General features: G+C 33.5%; 1 pseudogene; it reads right to left on the bottom strand.

The window, feature by feature from the left end:
* Nucleotides 1–3,496: 3,496 nt before the first annotated feature.
* LOC145035461 (F-box/kelch-repeat protein At1g26930 pseudogene) lies at nucleotides 3,497–4,792 on the bottom strand (annotated as a pseudogene).
* Nucleotides 4,793–17,647: the final 12,855 nt, after the last annotated feature.

Genomic DNA, 17,647 nt, shown 5'->3' with positions numbered 1-17,647 from the left:
ATTACTGAATGTTGGAGTATTAAAAAGTCTAAATGGAAAAATCAGACACATCGAGAAAGAAGGATATAAAACCACAACTTTCTTTTACAAAAAAACCCTATTATCATATATGTACGTATATATTTATATTATGCATCTCATATATATATATATATATATATATATATATATATATATATATATATATATATATATATATATATATATATAAAAGTTAGGTTCATGTATAAACTCTATCTATTGTGTGAACGTATAACCAAATCTCATCCACTGATTTAAGGAAAGATGATAATTTGATTTTTTGTATCCATTAATGATATTTAATAACCTATAATTAAGAAAATACTAAATATAAATAATGTATAATCAATTTGTTTTATGTATGCCATATTCCTTTTTGATCAACATAACCGGTTATCTCCTTCGATTTAACTTTTGCTTTAATAATATTCTTTCAAACAACAAGTTGATATCAATTATTTATTCTCTTAATTACAATCATATAATCTTTGTTGTTAATTGTTTTTATTCTTCTTTATCTCCCCATATAAATTAGTAATGAAATTTTTTGTCATTAATTTATATATTTGAATTGATTTACAGAATCGTATTAGGTTTTTATTTTATTTTTTTGTCTTATTCTTCAAGAATATTCGTTTATTATTGTCTTATTCTTCAAGAATGTTCTTTTGATTATCTCAATAAAGTTGAATTATTCTTCAAAAATGTTTGTTACGCACTTGGAATTAATGTTTTATATTTTAAGAATTTTAAACTCTTCTTCAAGAATTTCAATAGATAATTCAATTATGATCATCTAATTAATTTCCTAGTCTACAAGAATGTCTTACCATAATTTCATTCTTAATCATTCTTATCACCAACCATGAGAATTGTTAATAGATAATATTCTTAAGCATAAGAATAATAGATAATAAGTCAATCCAATTAATTTTTCATTGTTCCCATGAACACAAAAAAATCAAATTTATAGGTGGTAAAAAAGAAAAAAAAAATCCTAAAGAATGAAATATGTTTGTTGTTTTTTGGTTACGTACTCTAGAAAAAAATTTATCAACACATAATAAAAACTGAAATTGAAATTAATATCCCATGACAATCTCATATTTCATATATATTTTGTAATCGTTTTTATGATTTTGTGCTTACAATTAATTAGATGCAATTATATAGTAAATGTTATCACATGTTAATAACATGTACCCTGATATTTTAATCATTCATTCTTTTAATCAAATGGACAAGAATTGATTATACATTCATACAATATTTGTAGTTCACATTTAATCCTAACCCATACATATATATATATATATATATATATATATATATATATATATATATATATATATATATATATACACACACACCTTACCTCAGTTTATAAGCTTAAGTACCCCAACTTAGGCGAGCATATCATGTTGTTTTGTACAATATATTAATTGTAATCGTCCAAGGTTTTTAAACTTCAATTGGCAACATGCTTTGCTTACAAGATTTTCAAGAATTTCACCATTATCTTATTTTTATATAATTTTCATTAAGAACTAATATATATATATATATATATATATATATATATATATATATATATATATATATATATATATATATATAATAAAACTTTGAAAATCTTGATAGTATCTCAATTTAGGAGTTGAAGTGTTTAAGAACCTTAGATGATTATATTGCAAATATGATACAAAACGATGTAGTTTGGTGTGGTTGGGTAACTAAGTTTATATACAGCTTAGTATATTCATTTTTCCATATATATATATATATATATATATATATATATATATATATATATATATATATATATATATATATATACATGCACACACATACGAATGATCATTATAGAACCAACAAAAAATTATAGATCGAACCCTATGATTATTATCTCAATAGATTAGACTAAAATAATACAACATTGTACATGGAATCATTTACAGACAAGGGCATAATGGGAATTGCATATTCAAGAATATTTTCAAATTATATTTGTAATATTAAATAGAATTCTCCTTCCTTTTCAATTTACAACCCATTCCTTTTTAGTATCTTTTATTTTCTCTTATCCCCTAGATTTATTAATAAAAAGGAAATCAAAATAAAAGAAACCACCTTTACAAACAAAAGAAGTGGAATGAACAATAAAAAAAAAATTCCGTTTTTGTATGATGTGTTCATGCAATCGGAAGAAAACATCGAAGATGATGGATGCTCACCTTCGTATTATGTTCTACGTGAATACGACCGTCTATGCTGATGACTTAAGGGGAGATTGGTGAAGCTTCCAACAATGACTTTACATTGGCCATTAGTTAAGTTCACTCTTAGATCAATCTCCACTCTCCACTATTCAACACTAACATCATATAGCAATAAAACTAAGTCTAACCTTTCTAACGATAATGTGATAAGGTTATGCAATTTGATTAAGAAGTTTGTGGGAAACTTCTATAGTTAGACTTTAATGATTCCATTTTCCATCTCCAAATTATTACGTTTTTCGCCTTAAGTTGTGTGATTTGAAAGTAACTATTGGAAAATTTTTAATTTCTATAAATATCAACCATTAATTCAATTGATAAATTCCATACAGTTCATGAAACCCTAAGAGATTTATCAGAGATTTATCGTATGTAAGACATCTTAGAAGGCTAAAACTATGAAGTATAATATATTTTTACGGCAAGTTGTAGTGCCTTCGATTTGATAACCCCGATTTCTTATAACATCATCTAGTCTCCAACTCACAAGCAATGCATGATTTAGAATTTATTTACATATTAACAGGCTTACGTGGGTGTTTCGAAAGGGTATAAGTGTGGGTGATAGTATCCTTTAGAGACAAAAGCATCTCAATTTTTGTTTAGTGGAATTATCTACTTACAAATCCTATATAAAAACTTAAATCCATCGCCACGATCTTGTAATCTCCCAAAACTTGTAGACAACCACTATATATGTATGTACGTTACCACTTAATTATGTTCTTGACTTCTCACATATTACTTTGATTGTTATCTTTATCATCGAGTTGATTAATTGATGCATCTACTTAAATCACAATATCTACAATGGAATTGTAAGATTTAATCTTTGTACCCGAACTGATGCAATTGACTATCATAACTAAGATAAGATTAACTACTTTGCTTCATTATCCTACCCATAAATTCGTCAGCATTTTCGTTCACTTAATCATGCATGCCTACACTAAAAAACCCAAATTAGCAAAATACTAACTTGCATAGATAATCAAAATTAAACAATGTAAACACATGCAAGATTAAGCAAGTAGTTATAAAGTTAAACATAGATCATTATTGAAATATGTAAATTTTTCGCAATCTTATAAATCTATATCATTTGTCTATTATAGAAATTGATGTAATTATGTCAAAAACCATTTGATATATCTAATTCTAATCGCTAATATGGTATATTTAAAACTTTCTTTTTATTAGCAACCCATTACAACCCAATTATAAACAAAGTTATGATTAGAACATCTTTTGTGACCAATAAGGCTCCACTCTGGCATCCCTTTACTCGGAATCCAAGAATATATTTCCACAACACTATTATCATCTTTCCGAGGTCCACCAATAATAATAATTCGATTACCACATCCTGTAAACCCCACCCCCCAACCATTCACTGAATGTGCCCTTTCTGGCAACGTCCCTATAACATCCCATTCCTTCCTCTCTTTCTCATACTTTTTTAACTCCATTTCACCCCAATCACCAGCATATAACTCATTATCTACCACCGCCACCAGTGGTGGTGCACTCCAACCACCATTTGCATCCACCGGAGACATATTAGGTATTTCCGTCCATTTTTTTGTATCAAAATCATACTCTTCACCACATGTTAAAGATATCCCTCCACCCCCTACCCCTCCGATTACATAAAACTTTCCATCCATATAAACCCCCGAACACATTTTTCTTGGTTTAATCATTCTTGGAAGCATCTCCCAATTTCCCGATCTACTATCGTAAAGCTCCACCGTGTCCACGATCTCTTCGCTTTGATTCATGCCACCCGCAAAGATTGCTATATGATTGAGACTTGCTGACCCAAATAAACATCTGGGTTCAATCATTTTCTTACCCAACGTCCATGAATTTGTTAATAAGTTGTATGTGTAAGTTGCATGGCCCATTACATCTTTGCCAAGAAGTAGTAGTTGGGTGCCGACAACTACAGATTCCTTATCATAGTACTGGAAGCAATGGTCTGACTCGATTATCGGGAGGTTCATCCATTTTTTGGTAGATGGATCAAAAGCTTCCCATTTTGCGAAATGGCAAGAAAAGTAAACCCAATACTCGATTACTTGGTTATCGTGTCTTAGTTTATAAATTTCACCACTTCTAATAAGTTCTCGAAAACTTCGGTTTAGTGATGCTATTGAACCATAGGTGGTTCGTGGACAACGGAGTAGACATGTGATTGAGATGTCTCGGCCTATGGCGTTGATCAAAGAGGCTGTGTCCAAACTGGGTGCAAGGTGGTGAACTGGTTGTGATGGTGGGATTAAGTGAAGAAGTAAGGTTCCTAATCCAAGGTCTAGACCTTCGTGTTTGTTGGATTGATCATGGCCAACATTCTTAGAATGATTAGCATCATCTTGTGGAGGTGGAACCACCGGAAAACCACCATATGCTAACGTCAGTTCTAGACCACAGTTGTTTTCCGATGGCTGTTTTTCTTGGCTATCGTTCTTGGAAACGAATGATTGCACCATGTTTAATTTTCTTGATGTTGACTCAAAGGAAAATGACGTGTGGAAGGAAATCTCTTGCTGGTTGTTTATTCTTCTTCAAATTTTTCTACAACATTTTAACGAAAGCAAAACCAATGAGAAGTAATCATCGAGAATATGTACTTTATAAAAATCCATAAAATGATTAAATAAAAGGTTAAAACACAATATAGTAAAACACTAAGTGAATCGGAATAGAAAACACATACTTTTTGCATACAAATATCAATCGATCGAAATTTCAACGATTTTTTACTTAGAGCAAAAACATGCAAGCTGCGGATTTTGTTGGTGGCGATTCCCTTCTAGAATCGGAATGAGAAGGGGGTTTGAGGGAGAATTTGTTGAGAAGGAAGAAAACGAGGTTTGAAGTATTAAATGAAAGTATTTATTGAGTATATTATATATTTTGCTCACCAACTTATTGCTATCTATAACTTAATAGTTTATACTAAAGTCGAGCGATCTAGAGAGTAAAAGGTATCGGTGGTGGCAGCCTAAGGGCCCCACCATTTGTTACATGTGTCTGTTACATTTGTTTTCTGAATTGTGAAGAATTTATTTGTCCAACCACCATATAATATCTGCTTTCTAACATCCTGTTCGTAAGATTTGCACAGTTGTCAATTTAGTCCTTTGACCAAATATTTTATTAGGTGCCGTTCTAAAATCAATGTAACTTGTAGAACAATAAGTAAATATATTGTAATAAAAATGAATCGTTTATTGAATATAAAATATAAAAATAATGAATAAATATTTAAAATGGGTTATTGGTTGTCCGCTACGACTTCCGTTTTTGCAAGGATGGAGAAGAATGTTCATTCGTTTTAACGATTTCTAAAATATCGAAATACGTTGTATACAGTATTTCGTCTAACTCCTAATTGTAACGCTCAAAAACTTGAACAATAAATGTTCCATACTAGAGGTTAATGACTTACCTTGTGGGCCTCCTTAATAAATAAATATTTAGATTTTGTAAATTTCGTGTTTGGATTAAATAGGTATAAAAGCTTACTATGGAATAATCAATTTTCGACCGACCTCATTTGCTAAATTTAGTGGTTTGTTTCTTTTAGTATAAGATTTTTGAAATCCTTTAAGTGCATAGTGACAAATGTAAGTAGGTGAGTAACATTTGACAACGGTTCTCTCTTATAACAGGTGAATCAATGTTCTTTAATTTATAATCATGGAAAATGATTTATCAGAATAATTATTTGTTTTTTTTTTTTTTTTCAAGTTTAGACAATTTTTTTTTTATATATTTGCGGTAGCAGGTTGCAATGATAATATATTAATACATTTAACAAGTTAAATGGTTAAATGTATACAAAAAAAAAAAAAAATTTTGTTAAAAGTGAATGATTTTTTTTATTACAAATTTCTTAAAACTTTTTATAATTTATTACAACAATGATATTTTTTCCTATAGTTTTTTCTAATACAATATTTTAAACTTTACTTGTAACTTTTTAAAACTTTTTTTATGCTTTCATATAATTTTAATAGAAATGTTTTTAAACCAAATATTTTATAAATGTTTCAAAAAAAAATTAGGTATCTCCGTCCATGTTTTGCTATCAAAATCATACTCTTCACCACATGTCAAAAACATCCCTCCACCACTTACCCCTCCGATTACATATAACTTTCCATTCATATAAACCCCCGATATAGTAATCATCGAGAATATGTACTTTAAAAAAATCCATAAATGATTAAATAAAAGGTTAAAACACAATATAGTAAAACACTAAGTGAATCGGAATCAAAACACATACTTTTTGCATACAAATATCAATCGATCGGAATTTTAATGATTTTTGACTTAGAGCAAAAACATGCAAGCCACGGATTTTGTTGGTGGCGATTCCGTTCTAGAATCGAAATCAGAAGGGGGTTTCAAGGAGAATTTGTTGAGAAGGAAGACAATAAGGTTTGAAGTATTAAATTAAAGTATTTATTGAGTATATTATATATTTTACTCACCAACTTATTGTTATCTATAACTTGATAGTTTATACTAAAGTCGAGCGATCTAGAGAGAAAAATATATCGGTGGTGGTAGTGTAAGGGCCCCACCATTCGTTACACGTGTCTTTTACATTTATTTTCTGAATTGTGAATAATTTATTTGTCCAACCACCATATAATATCTGCTTTCTAATATCCTGTTCGTAAGCTTTGTACAGTTGTCAATTTAGTTTTTTGACCAAATGTTTTCTTAGAATAGGAGTGGCGCCACAATAGGGTATGGGGCTCATTTTTGCGTGTAGAGGGTTAGGTGCCTTTCTAAAATCAATATAACTTGTAGAACAATAAGTAAATATATTGTAATAAAAAATGAATGGTTTATTAAATATAAAAATAATGAATTAATATTTAAAATGGGTTATGGGTTGTCCACTACGACTTCCGTTTTTGCAAGGATAGGGAAGAATGTTCGAACGATTTCTAAAATATCGAAATACGTCGTAGGTCTACCTCCTAATTGTTATAGCAGGTGATAATGATAATATGTGAATACATATATTACAAGTTAAATAGTTAAATGTATAAAAAAAAAAATCAAGTTTGTTAAATGTGAACGATTTTTTTATTACCTATTTCTTAAAACTTTTTATAATTTCTTACAACAATGATACTTTTTCCTATAGTTTTTTCTAATACAATGTTTTAAACTTTACTTATAATTTTTTTTAAACTTTTTTTATACCTTCATATAATTTTAATAGAAGTGTTTTGAAACCGAATATTTTATAAATGTTTCGAAAAATTTTATAAAACTTCTTCTTCTTCTTCTTCTTTTCTTTTTTTTTTTTTTTTTTTTTTTTTACATTTTCATACAATTTTTTATAACTTTCATAAAATTATTTCTAAACTTTTTTTACAATATTTTTAAAGTGTTTCACAAATTTTGTATAACAATTTAATTCTTTTTTATAACATTTTAAAATACATTCGTTGAATACTAATTTAAAACATTGTTTTAAAAAAAAATAAAAGTTTATAAACTTCTAATTAAAAATTATTAAAAAGTTGTAATAGTTTTAAAACATCTACATTATATAGATTTTTTTATTTGTTACATAATATTTCCTTTATATTATTTTAAAAGACCCTCCATAAACTTATTGTTACATATTTTGTTTATTTAATTTTATTTTTAGATTCTATTTACTTTTAAAAAAATTGTATATGCTTAAAAACAAAAGAAATATATATATATATATATATATATATATATATATATATATATATATATATATATATATATATATAAGGCTATATAAAATATTTCATATGTTACATCCCGAGTTTCAAAAGCAAAATTTTCATTTTTATTTATTAAAAATATAAGTCTTACAAAACGTTAATTATATAAAAGAATATCTTAGCGAAAGTCTATAGAACTTTATTGATGCTTCGATGTCGGTACAGTCATGCATGAGCCTTTCCACTGTCAGATGAGCAACATGTAAAGTAGTTATTCAACAACGGTAAGTCGAGGCTTAGTGAATTCCCTCAAAATATTTCATACCATAACATATATATAATGCATACACATAATGGCCTTTAACATATAGTTAGTCCGCCCCTAGCCTTCAGCATAAAGCTAGTATGCCTGATCTTTTCCTACAACATATAGTTAGACTACATCTTGTCCTTTAGCATAAAGCTAGTTCGCCCGAATCTATTGGCCTTCAACAGAGGGCTGGTCCGCCCTCAATTTCCATATCATATATTAGCAAATATAACAATTATTGCTATGTTACAGGCAATTATATAGCCTAATTTCTTAAGTGTATACTAATGGCATCTATATCCTAACATACAATGTATACATACTGGAGTGTAACGCCCGTAGATCCGGGCTAGTCAATTTAGAGCCGATAGATGTTAAAAATGAATTTTTGATGAAAGATTATTTAGAAGGATTAATCTTAACCAAGTTGTAGTATATGTCACAAGGTTTCCGTGCATATAAAGAACGCCAAAATCCGAGTTATAACGAAGAAGTTATGACCTGTCGAAGTTTCGCGACAAAACCGGCATAACCCAGCACGATGTAAATAGTGAATTTAAGGTAGATAGATATCTATCCTTAGTGATGTAAATGAGAGTCGAATATTTCTTTGATAGTAGTCCAACGATAAAAAGACAGACGAAAACGGAGTTCAGATGAAGGAGTTATGAATATCGAACGGAGTTTTCCTATCCCGGCCTACTAAAGATAATATATAAGTAATATACTTATAATATATTAAAAATAAATTCAAAATTAGCCAATGGAGTCTAAATGAGAGTTGTAGAGAATAATCTCACCATCGCGTCGATATAAAGAATGTCGAAAACGGAGTTCGTATGCGAAAGTTATGAATTTCTGAAGTTCGGGGCGCGAACCCCAAAGCTATGTCAGAGACCACGACGTGGCAAGCAGTGCCACGATGTGGCAGGTCTTTTGACACCTCCGGGAGTCCCCCAGGTGTAACTTTCGATGACGCATGCAGTGACGACCAAGCCCACGACGTGGCAAAAGGTGCCACGACGTGGAAAGGGCCAGTTTTGCCCAATAAATAGATTTGAAGGGCCAGCCGAGTTTGGTTGCTCAATCTCTCATCTCTCTCTCTCTCTCTCTCTCTCCCCCATACTACATCGATTTACGTGCAAAGAAGTACCCCTAAATCCCCGGTATCAACCCCGAGACCCGAAGCAAGTCCCGAAGCTCGAAGATCCCGAGAAGAAAAGAGTGTCCGAGCCGAAGCTCTGCCCGCGAGAAACTAGGTGTATGAAGTGATCTTAGTTCCACCGAAGAATACTACTTGTACCAGTCGTAGTGTTGTCCGATCATCTTTTGATCAAGTGAGTGTGTGGTCACTTTCTTCTAACACATAAATATTAAGTATTTGCTATGAAATACGTGCTATGTGTATAATATAAAGTTGTTTATATGTGTGAGTATATAGTCCCTTTCATAACACGATTTTAATACAGGTATTATTTGAATGTATTAAGTATATGTTTTGAGTGAGTATGTGATCACTTTCTTCTAACATATATATTAAGTATTTGCTATGAAATACATGCTATGTGTTTATATATTGTTGTTTATTTGAGATGAGTGTCGAATGGATGCTTTATATAGGTTTTAAATGAGTTAATATGTATATGTATTTTATATCTACAAATATGTTGGGTAGAACATGGGTAGATGAATTAGATGATGTATGATGATAATTAGGTGATGAGAAATACGTGATGATAATTATGTGATGAGAAATAGGTGATGATAATTAGGTGATGAGAAATAGGTGATGATAGAAAGGTGATGATAAATAGGTGACGATAAATAGGTGATGTGAGATGAGAGGAGATACCATAACCTTGATCGGCGATGTGGCAATTTGGCGATGTAGTCATCTACCAGAGTATAGATGGCAACCACAGACTATTCTAGATGACCCCGTGGAAACACCAGTAGGCTCATAACCTGTAGGTCATGAATTACGAGTCCAGGCGATGTTGTGGCTGCGTATTCATGCGATGATACTCTAACCCTTACTATGAATTACGAGTCCAGGCGATGTTGTGGCTGCATATTCATGCGATGATAGCCTAACCCTTACTATGAATTACTAGTCCAGGCGATGTTGTGACTACGTATTCATGCGATGATCGTTAGGAAAAAGTCCTTAGGAACAAACATACAAGGAAATGTGATGTAAGGAGATGAGAGGTAAATACGATGTAGGAGATGACCCTTAGGATAATTCCTTAAGGAAGATACTTAAGAAATAAATGGAGATAACGGGGATGGGTAATTGGGTTGATTGTTTGATGATTTAATATATATATATATATATATATATATATATATATATATATATATATATATATATATATATATGATATTGTGGGTTGAAAACCCTATATGCTCATCAGGCTTCCAAGCCTGACCCACTCAGTTTAATTGTATCACAGGTATCGATACGAAGCTGCTTTGCACTGAGAGATTAAAGGAGATGTAAATCCCTAGAGTAAATGAATGTATGTTATGTTTATGCTTATGTGTCTGTATCGGAACATGACATCCCGAGGTTTTATTATTTAATGAAAATACATTCTCTTTGAGAAATTTTTTGATAAGTTTTTATCATAATTTGTTTTGGGAACAAATTCCGCAACCGTTTTTTTAAACGATTACTTTGATTTATAAAACAAAGCATAAACAAATCGGTCTTTTCTGGCCGAGAAATTGGGGATGTCACAGTTGGTATCAGAGCATTAGTTTAAGCGAACTAGGAATTTGTAGGAAATTTCTAAACTTAAACTTAGAATGCTAAGTAATGATTGTGAGGAGTGTGTCTAAAATATGATAGGTAGTACACCTAAATTGACACAAGCACTAGTTTATTTTAGGAATGATGCCTAAAATGCTTTTATGTGCTAATTGTTTTGTGTGATAGCTAAATTGATGTTATTATTTGTTCGGATCTATGGTCTGTTGCCGACCGGATCTGGAAACCTTATGTGTATAGGATTCTAAGCGTATAACTACGATATTAGAACTAGCATGTAAATGTTTCGGAGGGATAGGGAGATTTATACGTTTATAGTAATTAAAAAAAAAAAACTTTCTTATCTTAAAAATTCTCGCTTGGTACACCAAATGTATGCTTGGATGTACAAGAGGTCATGGTGAAGACTCGTAGATGAATTGAGTAAATGTAGGAAATGAAGAAGGCTTATGATAGTGGATGACACCTATCAGAAGATATCGTAAGAGTGGTATCTTGCCTTTAGAGTATGTCTTATGAAATAACAGTATGTTTAGAGGAGTACGGTACGTCTGAAGTACACTTTCAATTGGCAGGATGATGGAACTATTGATGAAATTCTTGAAGTTGTTTTATCGTCTGGAATTTCCATCACCAATTGAGATGAAGTAGAGTTGATGATTGAAGATTGAGCAATGAAGAAGTCCTAGTAGAGTCTAGGGAAATTGTTTATGATTATTTGAACACATTCGTATGTGTTAAATTGTTTTGTGATTTTCTTGTAAGGTGACTTGGTCGACTATGGGACAATACTTGGGACGAGTATGAGTAGGTGTGAAAGGTAGTAGATGCATATACTACCAGAAGCACAGGACTCACACTTGCATCGGGGAAACTCACAAGGTTACCAAGAAGCTAGTAATTGATTCCGTTTTATTTCTAGTATGTCATTACCCTTGTTTCAGTAGTGACTACTAAGATGGTTGTTATTCTGAACCTAGTGGTCATATCAAATTGAGTCCGACTATGAGGAGTTTGTTACGTGGTTCATAGAACCAAGTTCGAGGTAGCATCTGACTCAAGTCAGAAGATTGAAATCAATACGATTGATAGTATCGCGCTCGTTAAAAAAAAGGGGAGTTTGTAGCTAGGCATGCTACATGTTAAAAATGTGATTATATCACATTAGAATATGAAGGAAGGTATATTCCATTCTGGAATTTGACTCTAAGAGACTTGAGTCTAATCGTTGCATCATATGATGAGAGGTCATTAGAACATGACCCATCGATCTATTGCAATAGATAAAGGAAAGTATTTATCGTGAGAAGAAGAAGGATTCCACAATAAGGACTTATTTTGTAACTTGGAAGTTATGATTGAAAGTACAGCATAGTACGATAAGCAAATGTAAGATTGGCAATTGTCTGCGGTCAAGAAAGCATAGTGTTAAATACTCTATCGAGGAAACATAGAAGTTACAGTTATTACCTAGGATGAACAGATAACGTCTGGAATCATTTTGCAAGTTCTATTTCGTTGATGATTCCGGGACGTAATCATCCTAAGGGGGAGATAATTGTAACGCCCGTAGATCCGAGCTAGTCAATTTAGAGACAATAGGCGTCAAAAATGAATTTTTGATGAAAGATTATTTAGAAGGATTAATCTTAACCAAGTTTTAGTATATGTCACAAGGTTTCCATGCATATAAAGAACACCAAAATCTGAGTTATAACGAAGAAGTTATGACCTGTCGAAGTTTCGCGCCAGAACCGGCATGACCCGGCGCGACGTAAATAGTGAATTTAAGGGGGAGATAATTGTAACGCCCGTAGATCCGGGCTAGTCAATTTAGAGACAATAGGCGTCAAAAATGAATTTTTGATGAAAGATTATTTAGAAGGATTAATCTTAACCAAGTTTTAGTATATGTCACAAGGTTTCCATGCATATAAAGAACGCCAAAATCTGAGTTATAACGAAGAAGTTATGACCTGTCGAAGTTTCGCGCCGGAACCGGCATGACCCAGCGCGACGTAAATAGTGAATTTAAGGTAGATAGATATCTATCCTTAGTGATCTAAATGAGATTCGAAGATTTCTTCGATAGTAGTCCAACGATAAAAAGACAGACGAAAACGGAGTTTAGATGAAGGAGTTATGAATGTCGAACGAAGCTTTCCTGTCCCGGCCTACTAAAGATAATATATAAGTAATATACTTATTATATATTAAAAATAAAGTCAAAATTAGCCAATGGATTCTAAATGAGAGTTGTAGAGCATAATCTCACCATTGCGTCGATATAAAGAATGTCGAAAAAGGAGTTCGTATGCGAACCCCAAAGCTATGTCAGAGACCACGATGTGGCAGGTCTTCTGACACCTCTGGGAGTCCCACAGATGCATCTTTCGATGACACATGCAGTGAAAACCAAGCCCACGACGTGGCAAAAGGTGCCACGACGTGGAAAGGGCCAATTTTGCCCAATAAATAGATTTGAAGGGCCAGCCGAGTTTGGTTGCTCAATCTCTCATCTCTCTCCCATACTACATCGATTTACGTGCAAAGAAGTACCCCTGAAGCCCTGGTGTCAACCCCAAGACCCGAAGCTCGAAGATCCCGAGAAGAAAAGAGTTTTGAAGCCGAAGCTCTGCCCACGAGAAACTAGGTGTGTGAAGTGATCCCGGTTTCACCGAAGAATACTACTTGTACAAGTCGTAGTGTTGTCCGATCATCTTCTGATCAAGTGAGTGTGTGGTCACTTTCTTCTAACACATAAATATTAAGTATTTGCTATGAAATGCATGCTATGTGTATAATATAAAGTTTTTTTTATATGTGTGAGTGTATAGTCCCTTTCATAACACGATTTTAATACAAGTATTATTTGAATGTATTAAGTATATGTTTTGGGTGAGTATGTGGTCACTTTCTTCTAACATATATATTAAGTATTTGCTATGAAATACGTTCTATGTGTTTATATATTGTTGTTTATTTGAGATGATGGGGAATGGATGTTTTATATAGGTGTTAAATGAGTTAATATGTATATGTATTTTATATCTACAAATATGTTTGGTAGAACATGGGTAGATGAATTAGATGATGTGTGATGATAATTAGGTGATGAGAAATATGTGATGATAATTAGGTGATGAGAAATAGGTGATGAGAAATAGGTGATGATAGATAGGTGATGATAAATAGGTGATGTGAGATGAGAGGAGATACCATAACCTTGATCGACGATGTGGCAATTTGACGATGTAGTCATCTACCAAAATATAGATGGCGACCATGGACTATTGTAGATGACCCCGTGGAAACACCAACAGGCTCATAACCTGTAGGTGATGAATTACGAGTCCAGACGATGTTGTGGCTGCGTATTCATGCGATGATACTCTAACCCTTACTATGAATTACGAGTCCAGGCGATGCTGTGGCTGCGTATTCATGCGATGATAGCCTAACCCTTACTATGAATTACTAGTCCAGGTGATGTTATGACTAGGTATTCATGCGATGATCCTTAGGAAAAAGTCCTTAGGAACAAACATACAAGGAAATGTGATGTAAGGAGATGAGAGGTAAATACAATGTAGGAGGTGACGCTTAGGATAATTCCATAGGGAAGATAATTAAGAAATAAATGGAGATAACGGGGATGGGTAATTGGGTTGATTGTTTGATGATTGAATATATATATATATATATATATATATATATATATATATATATATATGATATAATATTGTGGGTTGAAACCCCTATATGCTCACCAGGCTCCCAATCCTAACCCACTTACTTTAATTGTGTCACAGGTATCGATACGAAGCTGTTTTGCACTGAGAGATTAAAGGAGATGTAAATCACTAGAGTAAATGAATGTATGTTCTGTTTATGCTTATGTGTATGTATCAGAACATTACATCCCGAGGTTTTATTATTTAATGAAAATACATTCTCTTTGAGAAATGTTTTGATAACTTTTTATCATATCTTGTTTTGGGAACAAATTCCGCAACCATTTTCTTTAAACGATTACTCTGATTTATAAAACAAAGCTTAAATAAATCTATCTTTTCTGGCTGAGAAATTGGGTATGTCACATGGAGTATACAATATCATGAGATGAATTCACCTGGATGGTTTCTGAATGGATAAACAGTTAACCGAACAATTTAGCTGACGACCAACACTTTAATGAGGATTAACCTATATTAGTATTGTTTATTAGTTGTTATGGTAAAGTAGGATAGACTTATCACTAATCCCAATGAATACCGATAGTTCTATCAAATAAGGATTAGTCAAGCAGGACAGTTGGGAGGCGGGATTGTTTCGGCATATAGCTTATTTGAAATCCAACAACCAAGCCGACATGACCAATCTAGACACCTCTCCCGTAAGTAGATTAATCAATATAACGGCTTAGAGTTACTGATAAATCTTAATTATAGTTTCCTAGTAACGACTTTTAAATATAATTATAAATTACACAGAGGCGGAGTAAGTGTAGCTCACTTACAGGGTACTATTTATGAGAACCAGGATTTAAGTGACAAAATACTGACTTAGGATCTCCTACTTGAAGGCTACTACTCAGGTGTGTTGCAAGACTCCTCCGTAGGTCATAAACGAAAGAAAAATAGGTAATTATCGAGAGTTTATCAAGAGAGAGAACGATTTGAGAGGTACGGGGAATGAATGAGGCACAAAATACTATTTATCTGGTAGGAACATGGGGTTACATGTCACGCCTAGCCATGTGCGCGTTGTGTACATGGTTGAGGTGGCTCCTCTGGTTTATTGACACGTGTCTAAAAAGGGTTGGGGCAGCGTGGATAGCTTCATGTAACATCCCAAGTTTAGAAGCAAGAAGTTGAGGGGGTGCTATGTGAAAATAAAGGAAGGGATTCGGCAAGTGGGCCTCTTGACTCGTCGAGTCGAAGTAAGTGCAGGGCACGTGATTAAGTCGCCTGACTCGCCGAGTCGGCGGCTGGACTCGACGAGTCAGTGCTGGATGAGGAAAACCCTAATCTTCGGGTTTGCACCATATTTAAAGGACTTAATGTCCTCCCCTCAGCCTCCTTAACCCCCTTTGAGATCCAAAAACCCTATTTTCGTGTGTGAGAATCCTTGGAAGGAAATTGGAGCTTAGATAAGCGATTGGTGAGGAGATTTTGAAGAACAAGAAGCTTGGATCAAGGAGATCTATGGGGATTCGAATTACTCTTTAGTGGGAGCTTGTTTCGGAGGTAATGAATCATTATCTTTGGCCTTCTCCTTTCTAGATCCATCTTTCATGAGGTTTTAGTGTTTGTTTGGAGATATTGTGATGAGATCTTGGTGCATGAGTAAGATCCGGAGTTGAAACTCCATGATCTGAGTTCTATTTGGATCATAAATGTAGAAAGCCTTCCTAATTGCTATGCAAAAGCCATCCCTCATGAGTTAAGTTCCTTTCTAGCTTGTTTTTTTGGAAATATGGAGCATGAAGCACGTAACGGTAGCAACTTTATGTTGCTAATGGATTCTAGAGACCCAGATCTATTGTTTGGAGAAAAAGGAGTAGCTCTGTATCTCGTGATTTTGGGAATACACGTATGAACTCGACGAGTTTGGGAGAAGACTCGGCGAGTTGGGCTAGGGTTCTAGGCTTTGAGTCGCGTAATGACTCAGCGAGTTGCATGGGTGACTTGGCGAGTTGATGAGCTTGGACTGGACGAGTTGGAAGAACAACTCAGCGAGTCTGATGAAGATTGTTGTGGACTCGGCGAGTCTGTTCTTGGACTCGGTGAGTCACGAAGCAGAACCTCCAACCTCTTCTAGTTAAGACTCAGAGCAGTGAGTTGAGTGGTGATTCAGTGAGTTGGAGAGGATGGGACTCGGAGATGTTGAACTCGACGAGTCATGGGGTGACTCGGCAAGTAGAGTCAATCTGAAGGTTGACTTTTACTAAGGACTTTGACTTTAACCTTCAAGGGTATTATGGCAATTTGGCTATTTATGTCAATAGATCATTGATGGCTATAGGTTTTGGAGTTGGAGACAATGCTTCAGGATGCAACTTTTGTGGTTCAGTTTGATAGATTTCAGGTGAGTTATCCTCAATATATCGACAGGGTCTACGGCACCAAGGCCGACCCTTTATCAGATGAGAATCCGGGTGTTTGTTTCATATGTTATCGATTTGCTAGATCTGCATCCGGGTATTTAGGATGGTATTAAGTTAGTGACCTGGCTAAGGTCGGTATCCCGATATACAGGGTAATGTTATGCTAGTAACCGGTTAGGTCGGAATCTTGGTTAGGATGTTGTTATGCTATGTGATCTGTTAGACCGTTTGTCTGGCTAAGGATTGTTGTGTGATTAATTGTTTTGTGTTCACTTGGTTATTTGACTAGATTTGTGTTCAGGCGGGTCTTGCTTTGTGCTATAGGCCAACATACCCAGGGTGGACCGGATAGACCGAAGGCCCAACGAGCGGTCTGGATAGGATGAAGGCCCCAAGAGGGTGGACCAGACGTGCCGAGGCTCA

The sequence above is a fragment of the Lactuca saligna genome, chromosome 3, assembly GCF_052625555.1.
Source record: "Lactuca saligna cultivar CGN05327 chromosome 3, ASM5262555v1, whole genome shotgun sequence".
Lineage (NCBI taxonomy): Eukaryota > Viridiplantae > Streptophyta > Magnoliopsida > Asterales > Asteraceae > Lactuca > Lactuca saligna.
Note: the sequence above shows the minus strand (reverse complement) of the source record. Positions and strands in the feature narration are given on the sequence as shown.